Source organism: Babylonia areolata, chromosome 1 (assembly GCF_041734735.1).
Source record: "Babylonia areolata isolate BAREFJ2019XMU chromosome 1, ASM4173473v1, whole genome shotgun sequence".
NCBI lineage: Eukaryota > Metazoa > Mollusca > Gastropoda > Neogastropoda > Buccinidae > Babylonia > Babylonia areolata.
Genome location: NC_134876.1, coordinates 2,761,208 through 2,779,477, shown reverse-complemented (window position 1 = coordinate 2,779,477; position 18,270 = coordinate 2,761,208).

The window sequence follows — 18,270 nt, the reverse complement described above, 5'->3', positions numbered from 1 at the left end:
AGACAGAGAGAGAGGAGGGGGAGACAGACAGAGAAGGAGAAGAGGGGGAGACAGACAGAGAGAGAGAGAAGGGGGAGACAGACAGAGAAGGAGAAGAGGGGGAGACAGACAGAGAGAGAGAGGAGGGGGAGACAGACAGAGAGAGAGAGAAGGGGGAGACAGACAGAGAAGGAGAAGAGGGGGAGACAGACAGAGAGAGAGAGGAGGGGGAGACAGACAGAGAGAGAGAGGAGGGGGAGACAGACAGAGAGAGAGAAGAGGGGGAGACAGACAGTGAGAGGAGGGGGAGACAGACAGAGAAGGAGAAGAGGGGGAGACAGACAGAGAGAGAGAGGAGGGGGAGACAGACAGAGAGAGAGAGGAGGGGGAGACAGAGAGAGAGAGAGAGGAGGGGGAGACAGACAGAGAGAGGAGGGGGAGACAGACAGAGAGAGGAGGGGGAGACAGACAGAGAGAGAGAGGAGGGGGAGACAGACAGAGAGAGGAGGGGGAGACAGACAGAGAAGGAGAAGAGGGTGGGAGACAGACAGAGAGAGGAGGGGGAGACAGACAGAGAGAGAGGAGGGGGAGACAGACAGAGAGAGGAGGGGGAGACAGACAGAGAGAGGAGGGGGAGACAGACAGAGAGAGGAGGGGGAGACAGACAGAGAAGGAGAAGAGGGTGGGAGACAGACAGAGAGAGGAGGGGGAGACAGAGAGAGAGAGAGAGGAGGGGGAGACAGACAGAGAGAGGAGGGGGAGACAGACAGAGAGAGGAGGGGGAGACAGACAGAGAGAGGAGGGGGAGACAGACAGTGAGAGGAGGGGGAGACAGACAGAGAAGGAGAAGAGGGTGGGAGACAGACAGAGAGAGGAGGGGGAGACAGACAGAGAGAGAGGAGGGGGAGACAGACAGAGAGAGAGGAGGGGGAGACAGACAGAGAGAGAGGAGGGGGAGACAGACAGAGAAGGAGAAGAGGGGGGGAGACAGACAGAGAGAGAGGAGGGGGAGACAGACAGAGAGAGAGAGGAGGGGGAGACAGACAGTGAGAGGAGGGGGAGACAGACAGAGAAGGAGAAGAGGGTGGGAGACAGACAGAGAGAGGAGGGGGAGACAGACACAGAGAGAGAGGAGGGGGAGACAGACACAGAGAGAGAGGAGGGGGAGACAGACAGAGAGAGAGGAGGGGGAGACAGACAGAGAAGGAGAAGAGGGGGGGAGACAGACAGAGAGAGAGGAGGGGGAGACAGACAAAGACGGGGGGGAGACAGACAAAGAGAGAAGGGGGGGAGACAGACAGAGAGAGGAGGGCGGAGACAGACAAAGAAAGAAGGGGGAGACAGACAGACAGAGATGGGGAGGAGACAGACAGAGAGAGAAGGGGGGAGACAAAGAGAGAAGGGGGGGAGACAAAGAGAGAAGGGGGGGAGACAAAGAGAGAAGGGGGGGAGACAAAGAGAGAAGGGGGGAGACAGACAGAGAGAGAGGGGGGGGAGACAAAGAGAGAGGGGGGGAGACAAAGAGAGAAGGGGGGAGACAGACAGAGAGAGAGGGGGGGGAAGACAAAGAGAGAAGGGGGGAGACAGACAGAGAGAGAGGAGGGGGAGACAGACAGAGAGAGAGGAGGGGGAGACAGACAGAGAAGGAGAAGGGGGGGAGACAGACAGAGAGAGAGAGAAGGGGGAGACAGACAGAGAAGGAGAAGAGGGGGAGACAGACAGAGAGAGGAGGGGGAGACAGACAGTGAGAGGAGGGGGAGACAGACAGAGAGAGAGAGGAGGGGGAGACAGACAGAGAGAGAGAGGAGGGGGAGACAGACAGTGAGAGGAGGGGGAGACAGACAGAGAAGGAGAAGAGGGTGGGAGACAGACAGAGAGAGGAGGGGGAGACAGACAGAGAGAGAGGAGGGGGAGACAGACAGAGAGAGAGGAGGGGGAGACAGACAGTGAGAGGAGGGGGAGACAGACAGAGAAGGAGAAGAGGGGGAGACAGACAGAGAGAGAGGAGGGGGAGACAGACAGAGAAGGAGAAGAGGGGGGGAGACAGACAGAGAGAGAGGAGGGGGAGACAGACAGAGAGAGAGAGGAGGGGGAGACAGACAGTGAGAGGAGGGGGAGACAGACAGAGAAGGAGAAGAGGGTGGGAGACAGACAGAGAGAGGAGGGGGAGACAGACACAGAGAGAGAGGAGGGGGAGACAGACACAGAGAGAGAGGAGGGGGAGACAGACAGAGAGAGAGGAGGGGGAGACAGACAGAGAAGGAGAAGAGGGGGGGAGACAGACAGAGAGAGAGGAGGGGGAGACAGACAAAGACGGGGGGGAGACAGACAAAGAGAGAAGGGGGGGAGACAGACAGAGAGAGGAGGGCGGAGACAGACAAAGAAAGAAGGGGGAGACAGACAGACAGAGATGGGGAGGAGACAGACAGAGAGAGAAGGGGGGAGACAAAGAGAGAAGGGGGGGAGACAAAGAGAGAAGGGGGGGAGACAAAGAGAGAAGGGGGGGAGACAAAGAGAGAAGGGGGGAGACAGACAGAGAGAGAGGGGGGGGAGACAAAGAGAGAGGGGGGGAGACAAAGAGAGAAGGGGGGAGACAGACAGAGAGAGAGGGGGGGGAGACAAAGAGAGAAGGGGGGAGACAGACAGAGATAGAAAGGGGGGGAGACAGACACAGAGAGAGGAGGGGGGAGACAAAGAGAGGAGGGGGGGAGACAGACTGAGAGAGAGAGGAGGGGGGGACAGACAGAGAGAGGAGGGGGGAGACAGACACAGAGAGAGAGTTGGGGGGGGAGACAGAGAAGGGGAGGAGACAGACAGAGAGAGGGGGGTGGAAGAGACAGACAGACAGAGAGAGGGGGAGGGGAAGAGACAGATAGACAGTCGCGCCCCAGTCATTCGTCTCCAAGGTTTGAACAGTACACAGGAAACAAAGTACATATAATCCGCATAATAATTGAATGAAAGAGAGAGAGAGAGAGAAGGAGAGACAGAGACAGACAGGAGACATAGAAAGACGGAGAGACAGACAGACAGAAAAACAGCTACAGAGATATCTGAAATATATTTTTATACAGTAATTTCTTTAAATATGCAGTGGGGTAAACCCTAAAAAACAACAACAACAACAACAGTTCTCATCACTTAACAACATTGACAACAAAACTAACTCCGCACAACACAACTGGGACGCGACCCCACTCAGAGAGTTCGCACCCACACAAACACAGGAGAAAAAGACCCAACGACCTCGACCTTGCTCTGTTTGTTTGTGTCGTTGACCTTTGAGATGTTTCGGTGGATTGTGTTGGCACTGTTGACCTACTTTTTGACGTCAGTACGCCTATCCATCAGTCACGTTCAGCTGTGTACAAAGCGGCTTTCACAACGCTGGACAGAAATTGTGTCCCTTCGTCATAGTTTTTAAGAGCTGCAGTGATATGTTTGAAAAAGCACTGACAAACGAGTGACACGTGTGTGTGTGTGTGTGTGTGTGTGTGTGTGTTTAGTCATTTATTTATTTATTTATTTGTGTGTGTTGTTGATTTTTTTTTTAACAAGTTCTCAGCTTCCTGTCAGTGTTCGTTGTTAGCTGTTAAACTATAGCTGTTTAACGTTCCCTGTCACCTGAACATCCACAGAATGGGAATCGCCGACTCATTGATGTGGCTTGTTTGTTTCAAGGTGCGGCCGCCGTACGACGCTCGTGTTTGCGTCAGCCCGGCCCTTTTTTTTTTTTTTTTTTTTTTTTTTTTTACCACCTCAGATAAGCATATGTTGTCGAAACTATGCATATCCTATTCACCAGTGTATCTCATATCCCTGATGATCCTATCTGGCACGTAAACAAGTTTGTTGATTGTGAAGCAATTTAATATCACGAGACTGTCGAAAACACCTAACGGGAATTCCCGTTTCTATGGGGGTCGAAAACTGTGATCATCGTTGACGTTATATGGTAGCTGAATGAGTGAGGATCTGCTGGAAATTCTCTCTCTCTCTCTCTCTCTCTCTCTCTCTCTCCAGGCTTAGATTTTCACTCTTAAGCGAACCACTTCGCAAAATACGAACACTGTGACTTACCTTCTTCTTTGTTTCTGCCGTTTTGTTTATTGATTTATTCATTCGTTTATTGTGATTTTTAAAGGCTCGTATGCCTATGTATAATGTCAGTATTTTCCATAATGTATCATATATGTGTGAGTAGTAGTAGTAGTAGTAGTAGTAGTAGGGTGGTGGTAGTAGTAGTAGCAGTAGTAGTAGCCGTTGTAGCCGTAGTCTTCAGTTTTACGTCTTCAAGTAATATCAGACACAAAAACTCTGTGTGTGTGTGTGTGTGTGTGTGTGTCTGTCTGTCTGTCTGTTTTGGGGTGTGTGTGTGTGTGTGTGTGACTGAACAGATATATTATGACTCCCATGATTTGTGGAGAAACAGGCATTTATCCAGTCTCAGTGCAGCTGAAGACAGCAATGATCAGGTTTTGGACTGATATTTCATCACCAATAACGCAGATATAATTATTCTTGTAATCATACATTAACCTATTAAGCTATATAGGGAAGGATTCCTTTAAACAACGCTGTGGTTAAATTGTTTATGAAAAAACAAAGAAAAACAACATTTTAACAGAAACTGGATTTGATTCTGTCTGAGATTCACAGTCATTTTCGAACAAAAATAGATTATGCCTAAATGTCAGACAGGAATTGCGAAATAATCATAATAATAATCATTATTATTACATTCGAATGTGGCGGAATGCCTTGGAAAATGGTAATTAATGTCTACTGATTTTATAGAAATCTTAATGTTAATTTTGGAAGCAAAAGATATATTTCCAATCTCTCCAATCGTTGCATCTCACCATCAATGCCGTGAAGGTGTTGTATCATTAATCATCTGTTGACACTGGTAAACGTCACAATAGTCATTCGGATGAGACGATAAACCGAGGTCCAGTGTGCAGCATGCACTTAACGCACGCAAAAGAACCCACGGCAACAAAAGGGCTGTTCCTGGCAAAATTCTGTAGAAAAATCCACTTCGATAGGAAAAAAGCAAATAAAACTGCATGCAGGGGGAAAAAAAAGGAAAAAAGGTGGCGCTCTCAGTGTAGCGACGCGCTCTGCCCTGGGCCAGCAGTCCCAATTTCACACAGAGAAATCTGTTGAGACAAAAAGAAATACAAATACAATATTCCGTGTGAATTCCGGTTTTTTTGGTTTTTGTTTGTTTGTTTGTTTTGTTTTGTTTGTTTTGTTTTGTTTGTTTATTTTTTAGTTTTTTTTAAATTAAAAAAAAAAATTTTTTTTTGTTTTTTTTGTCGTAACAAAATTATAATGGTTGTGATCGGAGACGAATATTCATTTTATCATGGAACTGAATGCCTGAAATATACAGATCTTTGTAATGAGTTCTTTCCAAAGATATATTTGAATCCGAAATCAGTTTTTTTGGGGGTTTTTTCAAATAGTTTTTGCGATTGGTTGAAAGCAGAAAGGAAACCGTGTTTGAAAGTGCGGAAATTCATAAAAATGGGAAATTTACAAGAGGATATGATAGATGTTAATGCCCAATACGCCTGTTTTTACTCGCAGCTGTTGACTTTTCTGAAAATTTAAACAGAGAACTAATTAATCAGTGAACGAGTTAGCGAGTGAGTAAGTTGGTTAGTTAGTCAGTCAGTCTGTTTGTTACGTAGTTAGTTCCGAATTCGGGTTTGACGTCGACACATTGGTGATGATATGGTCGACGACAATATCCCAGGAAAGTAGGATGCCAGGTGTTTTTGTGTTGTTGTTTTTTTCTCCCCCAAACTATATTGAAAGGCACTACACTGAGATGGGGAACGAGACTCTCTCTCTCTCTCTCTCTCTCTCTCTCTCTGTGAAGGGGGCGCGGGGGGATTAGGGGTATGTGCTTCGAACTGACTGCGAGCTCACTGCTCGAAAAACATACTGACGAGTGCTGCGAGTTCGGCGCTCAACCAACTGATCCAACCAGATACCCCTTAAGTTCTTGGTTCTTGGTTTCCTTCAAATGCGTGGTGTGTGTGACTCGTGAGGGATAACTACGTCATCAGAAATATCATTACACAAGTAACTATCATTCGTGGTTACTAGAACCTGTTCAAAACAACGAGACCTTGTCAACATTACGATCCAAGCACTGAAATATCGGACGCTATCAAATGGGCACAAGCCAACACGTCCCTGGCTCCAAGCCCCACCCCCGCCTTTCCAGGATGTTTGTCATTGGCCAGAAATTGACGAGGGCAGAACGACCACAGCCAGTCAGACTCAAGCGATCGGTGTCCGTTTCGCGTGCTAAAGGCTACAACTAGGCGAACTGACATTCACAGCCCATTGGCCGTTGAATGCTCTACAGGCAGTCAGATTTGTCAGCCAATGCTGAGAGAGAGTTTCAGTTTCAGTTTCAGTAGCTCAAGGAGGCGTCACTGCGTTCGGACAAATCCATATACGCTACACCACATCTGCCAAGCAGATGCCTGACCAGCAGCGTAACCCAACGCGCTTAGTCAGGCCTTGAAAAAAAATGGAAAAAAAGGGTGAATAAATAATAGATAAATGCATAAAAAAAGAACTACTACTACTAATAATAATTGATATGTATAAGGCGCAAAAACTGAGAGAGTTAAGAACGTGTTAGTGAAACTGGTCTGCAGTTCGTTTGTATAAATTTTGAGTTAATACATTCTGTAACATCAGCCAACCACTTTTAAACGGCAGGAACAAAACGAAACTTAAAAAAATTTTTTTTTAATCAAAACAGAATTACAGTAAGCGTTTGTAAGCACAGCCATATGCTATTGTATGGATAGATAGATAGATAGATAGATAGATAGATAGATAGATAGATAGATATAGTGATATAATGAGTCAGTGAGAGAGATTGTCAAACAGATGGAATATGATCGTGGGGGTGGATGGGTGGGGGGAACAAGTGCTAGAATATATATGATAGTCAGTCGTGTCCGACTATGACCATCAGAACAGCAGAGGAGGCAACTGCTGTTCCGACTATTTGGGCTAGAATTTGATTAGACAGTGTCTTGCCCAAGTACATCCCCACTCTCTCGGCCAAGAGGGTTTTTGGACAGTCGGCGTTGGATGGTTCCCAAAGGCCAGCTAGCCCACACGGCTGCAGCACTAAAAAAACAAAAACCAAAAAACACAAACGTAGCTAGTAACAACTGAGTAACTGTTCCGTCTCTCTCTCCTTTTTTTTTTTTTTAATTACAAAGATACGATACAAATAAATTAATGTACACAATGTCTAGTTGATATCGGCTTGTCAAACACGAGTGTCTGTATCCAAACAATAGCGGAATGGAATCAGCTGGAGGAAGGAGTTGTGAGCGCTGGGACGACCGCAGCATTCAAAGCGGCCATCAAAAGACCCCTGCCAGCTACTGTTTCCCATCAATAACAGTAGCAACCGTTTTTTTAGGGGGGGGTCTTGTTTTGTTTTGTTTTTGTTTTTTGTTTTGTGCATGCGCTCTCCCAGATTCCGTTGCAACGATGGTCATATTGGCGTGTGTGTGTATGTGTGTGTGTGTGTGTGTGTGTGTACAGTCAGTACAAGATAAAGCTTTGTTTGCTGTTTCATCACAGTCAGTTACTGATACCAGACCGTCGTCAATACAGTGATGGCGGAGGTGGTGGCGGTGGTGGTGATAGTGGTGGTGATGGTGGTGGGGGTGGTGCGCGTTTTTAATACTGCAGTCAAAGAAAACTGTGTTAAGTTAACCGGGCAGACCCCTAGACCACGCAGTTATTAGACAACTGTGCTGCTTTTTTTTTTTTTTTTTTTTTTTTGCTTTTTTTTTCTTTTTTTTTAAACCAACGTGTGAAACCGCCGAACTGGCTGTCTTGTTTTGCGGCGTTATCCACTGTTCGCTTTCCAGCCCGTGTGAGTCCTGAACTTTTTGTAATTTAAAAAAAAATTTCTTGCACGTTTGTGTATGTGTGTGTGATGGTGTGTGTGTGTGTGTGTGTGTGTGTGTGTGTGTGTGTGTGTGTGTGTGTGTGTGTGTGTGTGACACACACAGTGTGTGTGTGAGCACGCGCGCATGTGTGTGTGTGAGTGTGTATGTGTACGTGTATGTGCGTGCACGTGTTTGTGTATGTGTGTGTGTGCGTGCGCGCATGCTCGCGCACTTTCAGTCTTCTTCCCTTCTTTCCTCTACCCCCCTCCCTCCCCCAACTTCCTCACTCCCCCTCCTTCCCCGTCCCCTCCCGCTCGTCCTTTTTTTTTTTTTTTTTTTTTTTGTTAAAGAATTTGTGGCCTGATTCACACCCATACACAGCGACAAATCAGTTCAGATCACAGTCGTAGCCATAGACAATCTCTCTCTCTCTCTCTCTCTCTCTACTTCGCCACATGAGCTACTCATCCAGCAAGGGAGACAACTCTTTCTGCACCAGTCCGTCAGAGGCGTTACCACCACCACCACTGGAATCCACCAAGGGCGGTAACTTCCGACACGATTCTCGCTTTTCCAGACGACCGCGTCGCGAAACTGACGAGCCGACACCAACACCAACACCACCACCACCACCAACCACGGCGGCGGTTTCTTGTTGTCGAAAGCTGCTGGACGAAGTGACCTGACGGGACTTGTATGCCGACGACGTTTGAGGCCTCTCCGTAGGGTTGTAACTGTGCTCGCGGCCAGGTGCCGGGTTCTTCACCGACTCTGCCGTGCACGACGAAGTGTTCGTGAAGGATCTCTGACCTTCTAGGACTTTAAGTCTGTTCCTCCTCGTCGTCGTACCGTGCGGCTTCCTCTGGGCGGCGCCTGTGCTCATGGGGACCGGCTCTGCAACGACGACGCCGGCGGATGACGGCGGTCCTGAGGGTTGTTGTGGGGATTTGGGGGAGTCGGCGGCGGGGGTGGTGGAAGAGTCTCCCCCGGCGGAGGTCTTACGTGTCCTTGTGCCAGCGTTGCCCGGGTCAGGGTGGTGGTGGTGATGGGTTTGAGTCTTCTGGCCGCGCCGCGGGTCGGGGGTTCGCGCCGCCGCCGCCGTCGCCGCCGTGTGGAGGGGCGTGGCGTTGACGCTACTGGGGATATTTCTGGTGAGCAGAAGTAGGGGAGATATGGGGGTGGGTTGAGGCGAGAAGCACTAATCAGTGTCAAACTGAATCAGAACACCCAGACACACCTGTAGACGCCTACACACACCCGCGAAGACACACACGTATTTTATAATACGCAGACAATACATACTTTGTTATACACACATACGCACGTATGCACGCACGCCGTCACACACACACACATACACACATAACACACACACACACACACACACACACACATCAGTACACGCGCAAGCGAGCACACACACACACACACACATACACACCGGTATACGCACGTAAGGAGGGGAGGGGGACGGGTGGCGGGGACTGCCAACACAAACGCAAATCAATACATGAGCTGAGTGCAATTAATCGATAAGTAAGTGTCTTCCTCCATCCTCTTACCTTTCCGTTCCCTCTCACTATCTCCCCCTTCCCCCTACACTAACCTGACCCTCCCTTGTCACCCCGCCCACACAGCCCACCCACATTTCGCCTGTCCTTCCACCCCTCCCCCCTCCCCTCCCTGTCTCTCTGTTTTAATGCACAAAATAGTAAGCGGCTACGCACCTCCTTCAATTATAAATAACTTCCCAGTAAATAACATGACATGTACATAAGTTGCATATACCTCGTCCAAATCTTGATCTTTTTAAGTCCAGCCTAACATACAGCGGGGGAACGTATTGGAATAATTTTCCATCACGTTTAAAAAATATAACTAACCACAACAACTATAAGCAAAATCTAAAAATGTACCTATTCACAAAAATTGACGTCACCTGAAATCCAACATTGCTTTCGACTATTTGTGGGTTCCCTCTTGCTCTCTCTTGAGTGGGTGCATTTGTGTGTGTGTGTGTGTGTGTGTGTGTGTGTGTGTGTGTGTGTGTGTTTCGTGATTTTTTTCTTTTCTTCTCTTCTTCTTCCTTTTGTGGAATGGCTTTGAATGGTGAAATAATGGTGTATTTTGATTGTGTTTTGATTGTGTGCTCATTTTCGCTTTTTTAGCTTTATTCCCTCTTTAGTGCAAGGGCTGGATGTAAAAAAAGCATGTTACTTGCTTATCTATTACCCTCGATAATAAAGATTTTGTCTTGTCTCCCTGCACCATTCACTCTTCACTCCACCAGTGTCTCTCCTCCACACTCTCTCCTCTGCTCCCCCTCCCTCTCCATACCTATCCTCCCTCACCCCCTACCCCGCCAACCTCTTCACCCTTGACCACCAGTGCCTCTCTTCTATCCTTTTCTTTCCCATCTGTGTCCTGTCACTCACCCACCCACACGCCCCCGCCCCTGCCCCCCGACACCCGCTTCCTCTGACCACCAAATGCCTCTTCTTCCTCCTCCCCCTCCCCTCACCCCCCACGCCCTCCCCTACCCCCACCCTCCCACCCCAAATGCCTCTTCTTCCTCCTCCCCCTCCCCTCATCCCCCACGCCCTCCCCTACCCCCACCCTCCCACCCCAAATGCCTCTCTTTCCTCCTCCCCCTCCCCTCACCCCCCACGCCCTCCCCTACCCCCACCCTCCCACCCCAAATGCGTCTTCTTCCTCCTCCCCCTCCCCTCACCCCCACACCATCCCCTACCCCCCCCCCCCCACACACACACACACACACACCCACCCCCTTCTCCCCCCTTCCACCCGCCCACCCGTACCTACCTCCTCTCTTTCCTCCTCCCCCTCCCCTCACCACACCATCCCCTACCCCCCCCCCCCCCCACACACACACACACACATCCACCCCCACCCCCGTTGTTCACCTCCTGACCTGAACCACAGACAGTAGAATCTAGTGTCTATGTCCACACCGGCCTCACCTGTACAGCCCAGCGATGACCCGCCGAGGGAACGTCTCCATCAGTTCCTGCCTGTCGAAGTTGCGCTTCTGCTGGACCCGGACCCTCCTCCTGTACATCAGGAAGTCGGCGAAGAGGAGCAGCAGGATGACCAGGGCCAGACTGAGGTGGGGCATCAACAGCCACACGACGTTCCCCGAAGACTGGTGGTCAGGGTCCAGAGCGGTGGTGGTGGTGGTGGTGGCGGTGGTGGTGGGTTTGGGTTCTGCCATCTTCACTGTTGCTGCTGGTGGTGTCGTCGGGGTCGTGGTGGTGAGGGTGGAGCATCCTTTTGACAGGCGTCTCAGCATCTGTGGTTGGACTGAGGGATTTAGGGTGTTTTATCGTTGTGGTGGTGGTGGTGGTGGTAGTGTATGTGGGAGGGGGGAGGGGACACACACACACACACACACACACACACACACACACACATGCACGCACGCACGCACGCATGCACGAACAGAGAGAGAGAGAGAGAGATTGGGCGATATGTCCAACAGCAAAGTGAGAGCTGTATGAGATATATATAATATAATATGATATATATATATATATATATATATATATATATATATATATATATATATACAATATCCACAATAAGAGGAAATGTATTGAACTGCATATACACTACTGTGCTCATATCAGTTTCCATTCAAAGCAATCTGAATGACGCGCGCATACTTCCTGAGCAAGTTGAATGACGCACGCAGTCTATTTCAGTATCATGATAGGTCATCAAGAGGTGTCAAGCTCAGTACGGCGACCTCTCTGGATGCACAACTGCCGATTTCCAAACACTGACACTGAATAATTCAACCAGGAAGGTAGGCAACTGACGAAGGGAGTCTTGAAGCCCCCGTAGTCATAACAGCACCCAAACCGCACGTACACCCACTCACTAACACACACACACACACACACACACACACACACACACATACTCTCGCGCGCGCGCGTACTCACACATCTCCAATCACAATGTCATGTGCATCTCAAAGCCACATAGCCTTTTTTTAAGGCAGTTTATACGTCAAAATATCAAGAACCAACATCAAGATATAATGGAACATCCCACACACATGACCACATGTGGAAAAAAAAGAAAAAGAAAAGAAAAAAAATAGAGAGAAAAGAATCACTTTCTCCACAGTCAGATTCGGCCTTGTGTTTGAGATTTGAACTCCGAAACTTCAACCAGACAAAATCACGCAGCCGCACCAAGAGTTCTCCACTCCAGAATTTATTGGGGTTTACTCACATGGCCCTTAACTTCCCCAGTGCAGTGTTGCCATCTCCCCATGTATAACTGGAAGACTCAGGGAGGGCGGGGACATCTCTTGCAGGATGTAATGTCGACCTGCATATATGTATTTGTATTTCTTTTTATCACAACAGATTTCTTTGTGTGAGATTCAGGCCGTGCTCTCCCCAGGGAGAGCGCGTCGCTACACTACAGCGCCACCCATTTTTGACTCACTTGTGTAAACAAAGTGAGTCTATGTTTTAACCCGGTGTTCGGTTGTGTGTGTGTGTGTGTGTGTGTGTGTGTGTGTGTGTGGTAAACTTTAACATTGACATTTTCTCTGCAAATACTTTGTCAGTTGACACCAAATTAGGCATAAAAATAGGAAAAAATCAGTTCTTTCCAGTCATCTTGTTTAAAACAATATTGCACCTCTGGGATGGGCACAAAAAATAAACAAGAGGGGCAAGGCCTTCAAGATACACTTTAAAAAAAAATCTAATCGTTAAAATGTGTTCTTTATTTATTATAAAGCTTCGCGTTTAAAAAAAAAAAAAAGAAAAAGAAAAGTCCTAACCAGATTCGAACCCCGCGTGTTCGGATGAGAAGAAACTGCCTTATCCATTACACCATCGTGGCTCCTTAACTGACGTTCTAAAATTTAACAGTTGAACATACTTTTTTAAAGGGCGATAAATCAATTGCGGTATTCGCAGTGAGAACGCTGTTTAAATCATATTATTCTGGTGTATCTTGGGCATTTCAGGGCAATAAAAAAAAAATCTTTTTAATGGCTATCGCCGCAATCACACTGCAACATTTAGCCGTTTTCACTAGATCTAGATAGATGTACAAGTTTAGTTACACCCGCCGGGAATGTTGTACGACACGGTGGATTCAATTTCTCTTTTTATTCTAGTTTTATAGTTTGAAAGTTGATATGAAAATTTAGTATTTTGTTAAACTAATACAAGCCAAGTACAAGTACTTCTAAACGTCGTAAGAAGTGAAAAGGACTTCATTTTGAGAAAAGTCAAGACCGGAAACTTTTTCGTTTCATCGTGATCAGTTCAAGGGTATTAACTCGCATGGTTTACAATTTTTAACTGTGAATTCCGACTGATTCTGTGGATATTTTTAAGGCACTTTGGGGCATAATCCAGTAAGTGATGAGGCGTTCACAAATCTTTCTCTGAATAAATATTTAACGGTCTCCTTCTCCAACTTTCCATTACATGTTATCGTGTATTGTCCATTGAATATAGGATTGAACGGGCAGGTCAACAACTTGAAACAAAATGGCGTCGTTCGCGTTCGCGAAGAATATGAGCACGCGCTTTGAATGTGTATAAATATGTGTACGCAATTGATTTTTGCCCATGACCTTCAGGGCTCAACCAACAGATCTGTAAAGTCCACTTGTCGTATTGATTTTAATATTTTCCGAAAAAGACCACTTGGGCGAATGAACATAGTGAAATCCCTGTACACTGAGAGTAGAACACACAAGCTTTTTATGTATTGAGTATAACTTTAAAATGTAATGTTTAAGATGAGAAAGATCAGTTTAAAGCAAATTAAGTCCTCTAGCATTTATTACAGAGTAATTTCCCATTTTTACTATCTGCACTATCTCCTCCTACAATGACACTCCTTTTACAGTGCAATGACCTGTTGGCCAGTGAGTCAGCTGTGACAGTCCCAGTGGTAACCACAGGTTCAGTCCACAACAGCAGATCAATGCACGCTGCACGCGTCTACAGGAAGTTTGGATTCGCTCCGTACATATTGTTCAGTTTCACTGAACGATAGTCTACATGTGACCAAGCGCGCTATGCTTGCTCCAACACTATTCACGCACAAGCCAGAGCAGACGACGTTTTCTCTCCTAACCCTTGCACAGAATATGTGACGTCACTCTGCTTACATCATTTTGTCCTGGCCAGACCACCTGCTGACTGCTCGACCAGTGTCGCGTCGCGATACGTCATTGGCTGAGAGCAAACTTGTGTTTCTGTTCCACAGTATTTAATTAATAGCTCTTTTGTCAGATCAGTAAACTACTAGTATTATATACTGGCAGAATCGTCTTAATTCCATCTTTAAATCTATTCCATTTATGTTTGCCTACGTGAAACTGATTTAACGCAGTTTGTAATTTTCAGCGACGAGCTCGTTAAAACTGACCCTGTTCAGATGACTTAAATTAAGATTATAAATTCATCTTAAATAATCAACACTTCATTTTACACTCATTATAAAGTAGGCGTTGAGCTCTTTCTTTTGCAACTTATCCGGTGCAAATTGGTTCAGTAGTCATCTAGAAATCTGTCACTGAACACCTTGTAACAAGCACAGTTCTCATCAGATTTCTTCAGATTAGTGACGATCTGGTTTGCAGCCCACGTGATTGTCTTTGTAGTTCGCCTAATTTGTATAAATTGGCCGAGTGGGTGATGAGTGGTCACTTCCACACCCGAGCCAGCCGCGGCCAGCACCTGCTCTCTTTGTCTCTTGCTGTGTCGCGGGCAGTGTGTTGTGTGTGTCCCCACAACGGCTGACACTTCGCTACGTATCGCTGTAAGTACTAGTGTGTAGAATGTGTTGATTTGTAAATTGTATTATTTGACACAGTACCTGTGTTTATATGAGTATGTTCAGTTATTGCTTTGTTCAGTTAATTCTTTGTTCAGTTATTGCTTTGACAAGTTAGTCACTGATCGGCTATGACTGATCTAAATAATTGCCATGTCGCCATCTGCATGGAGCAGTGTTCCATTTGATTCTTAACGTCACAGTCAGTGACGTCTCTCGACACAGATAGTTTGTTCCAGAATGTTCTAGTGAGTGCGTAAAGTTCATTCACCACTTAATGGTTAAGCCATGGTGGTTCTTCACTTACTATCTGGTCTATCAGTTTGCCAGTATTATATCTAAGCCACTGATTGTCTATCTTGTTTGTTATTCAGGTATTATCTTTCACACTAATATCAGTTGTACTGCTACAGTGTGCTCAGTACTCTAAGATGTGTGTAGTATTCTGCTGTTGTGATTACAAGATAGTGTTGGATTAATTGTTTCAATCACTTTAACTGAGCTATTTAAATGTATTAGAAATGTCATTTGATGTCAGCGTTTGGTCTTCATACATATGCATTATGTTGTTGCGTATCCCAAACCCGAGTGATAGTCTTTCCATGTAATATGTATACATGTGCTTTACTATTCACTTGTGTTGACATGTTGTACTTATGACATTTGTTTGTGTCATTCCAGGCACTGTCTTCTTCTCTTAGCATTGTCTTCTTCTTCTCTTTTTGTTCTTCTCCTAGTTGTCTTCTTCTCATTATTTCTTCTTCTTAGTCTTCTTCTTTTAGAATATTGTAAATAAACCAATAGAAAACCCCATTTGTGACTGGCCTCTATATGTTTCTGGCCTGTGCGTGGGATCTTGTCTATCCTTCAATTAATCATATTTAGTTAAGTCTTTTGTGCCGTACCCCTATTAGAACCACTCGGAGCACGGCTACATACAATTCATTTGACTTTGTTTTGTTTGTCTGTTTGATATACGACAAACAAACTTAGAGCTTCAAGAATATGCGCGATAACAAGATGTCTTAATAAATGAATGAAAGAATAAATAGATAAATGTATGAATGAATGAATAAAATAAAATAAAATAAAATAAAACAATTTCGAAGTTTAACAGTTTACGACAGTTCCTGGAGAAAAATGATTAAAACGGATTATGTCTTCTCGAAAAACCAACGAGTTAACGTAAAAACTGTTTCATTGGTTGTCACAATTCCTGTTCTTCGGTTATGTTTTTTTTTAGTCAGTCCAGTTATGTGAAACACTAAGGCCTGATCAGTGCGTTGGATTTAGAAATGAAGTAAGGCATCACCTCCTTTTTCTTCTTTTTTAAATTTTTTCATATATATATATATATATAATAGCAGACATAGTGTAACGTATATGGATAAGTCATCAGGCTTTGAAACTTTAAAAACTGAAACTGAAACTGAAGCTGCAAGCCCAAATACTGGTGCACGCAGGACTGCCTTTTGAAGGAAAAAAAAAACTTCCACAAATTCCACTCATCCCCCTTGAAACTCCTACCCCCTCCACACACGCGCGCGCGCACACACACACACACACACACACATACACGCGCGCGCGCACACACACGCACACGCACACACACACACACCTTTCCCTTGTTCCCTCTCTCCTCCTCCCTATCCTTCTTACCTAGAGAAGAGCAGCAGCAAACTCCCGAAGATGTAGGAAGTCAGTCATGCAGTCAGCCCCAAACCAAAGCCAGTCCAGCCCATACCAGTAGTCTCCCACCCTCAGTCTCATACGGGTGGATGGCAACTGACGCGAGAGAGAGAGAGAGAGAGAGAGAGAGAGAGTCTGTGGGCTCCCGATATTTACTGTGACGTGATCGCCGGCAGGAGACTTGCGTCACGCTTGGTTGGACGATGCTTTCTGAGTGACAGCCTCCAAACAGCGGGGAGAGGGAGGAGGGGTTAGAGGTGGCTTGGAGAATTAAGCCTTTTGGGGAGGGGGAGGTGGGGAGGGGGCGTGGGGGGAGGTCTGCAGTGTCAGGTTTCTGTAAAAAAAAGAAAAAAAAAAAAAAAAGTCTTCTCTAAGGTCTGTGTTCACGTGCAGTCATGAATGCTGGAAGAAGCAGCTCATCCACCGGTTCACTGTTGCCAGCACGTGAGGGGATCTGGCGTGTCTGCGGCCCGCTGTTCTATTATTTATGTGGGATACGGCTGCTGACCTTTCTACTAGACTTGTGATTAACCGTTAGCAGGCTTCTGGTCTGTCTCGCCTCGATGGCACTTTCTGTGCAGACGAATTTCTTTTCTTTTCTGTGTGTGTGTGTGGTGTGTGTTGTGCGCGTGTGTGTGTTGTGTGTGCGCGCGCGCGCGCGTGTGTGTAGTGTGTTGTGTGTGTGTGTGTTGTGCGTGTGTGTGTGTGTGTGTGGTGTGTGTTGTGCGTGTGTGTGTGTGTGTGTGTGCGCGCGCGCACACACCAGACTGACCTGTCACCATGGCACGTCACAAAGGGTCGATTCAGAGTGCGGTAGATCAGCTGCACGCCTTTGGCTCACCAGAGACAGTAAATGGAGAATCATGGTTCAGGCTCTCTTTGAGCCTACTGGAGAAATATTGAACTTTTTATTTTTATTTTTATTTTTTTTTTTATATAGCTGCGATGTGGCCTGCGTTTGAGAGTTTGGTGTAAACGAACATCCCAGACGTGTTCACGAATAGTTCATCCGTGTGTGTGTGTGTGTGTGTGTGCGTGTGTGTGTGTATGCGCGTGCATGTGTGTATTTGCGGATGTATGTATGTATGTGTGTGTGTGTGTGTGCGCGCGCGCGCGTGAGTGCGTGCATATGTGTACTTGCGTATGTATGTATGTATGTGTGTGTGTGTGTGTGTGTGTGTGTATGCGCGTGAATGTGTGTATGTATGTATGTATGTATCCATGTGTGTGTGTGTGTGTGTGTGTGTGTGTGTGCGCATGTCTGTGTGTGTGCGTGTTGAACATCGGTGTCCAGTATGTCTTTTTGGAAACCTAATTCATTGCCTTGTTTATCTATTTATTTTGTAGTCCATTTCGAAAATTATGAAGATAACATCAAAAGCACCCTCTTCCCATGTTTCGAGATTCGTGTTCTAATTTCTTTTAACAATAATGTACTCTTGGGGACATCCTTCAATGCCGCTGGGATCAACGATAGGGCGTTTTACCAACGGCAGTCTGATCTGCACCGCATGCTGCAAGTCTTGTGGCATTCTACCAGTGCCATCAGCGTTTGAATAATGAAGTTATAGCCCGCTGAGTACTGTCTTCCTTCTCCCTTCAAACCAAACAGGCCTCTTCTTTGTGCTGGAGAGTCACGTGCATTAATCAAAGGAGTGTGTGATACAATTTCGGTGCAAAATTTCTGATTGCGTGTACAATCGCTGAATGTTCGTTTATCAGCAAGAGATTCTTGCAGAATATAGTCTGAAATCAAGACTGCTGGAAGTTTGGAAAAAGACAACAATTAATTTTATCTAATGTTTTATACATACTG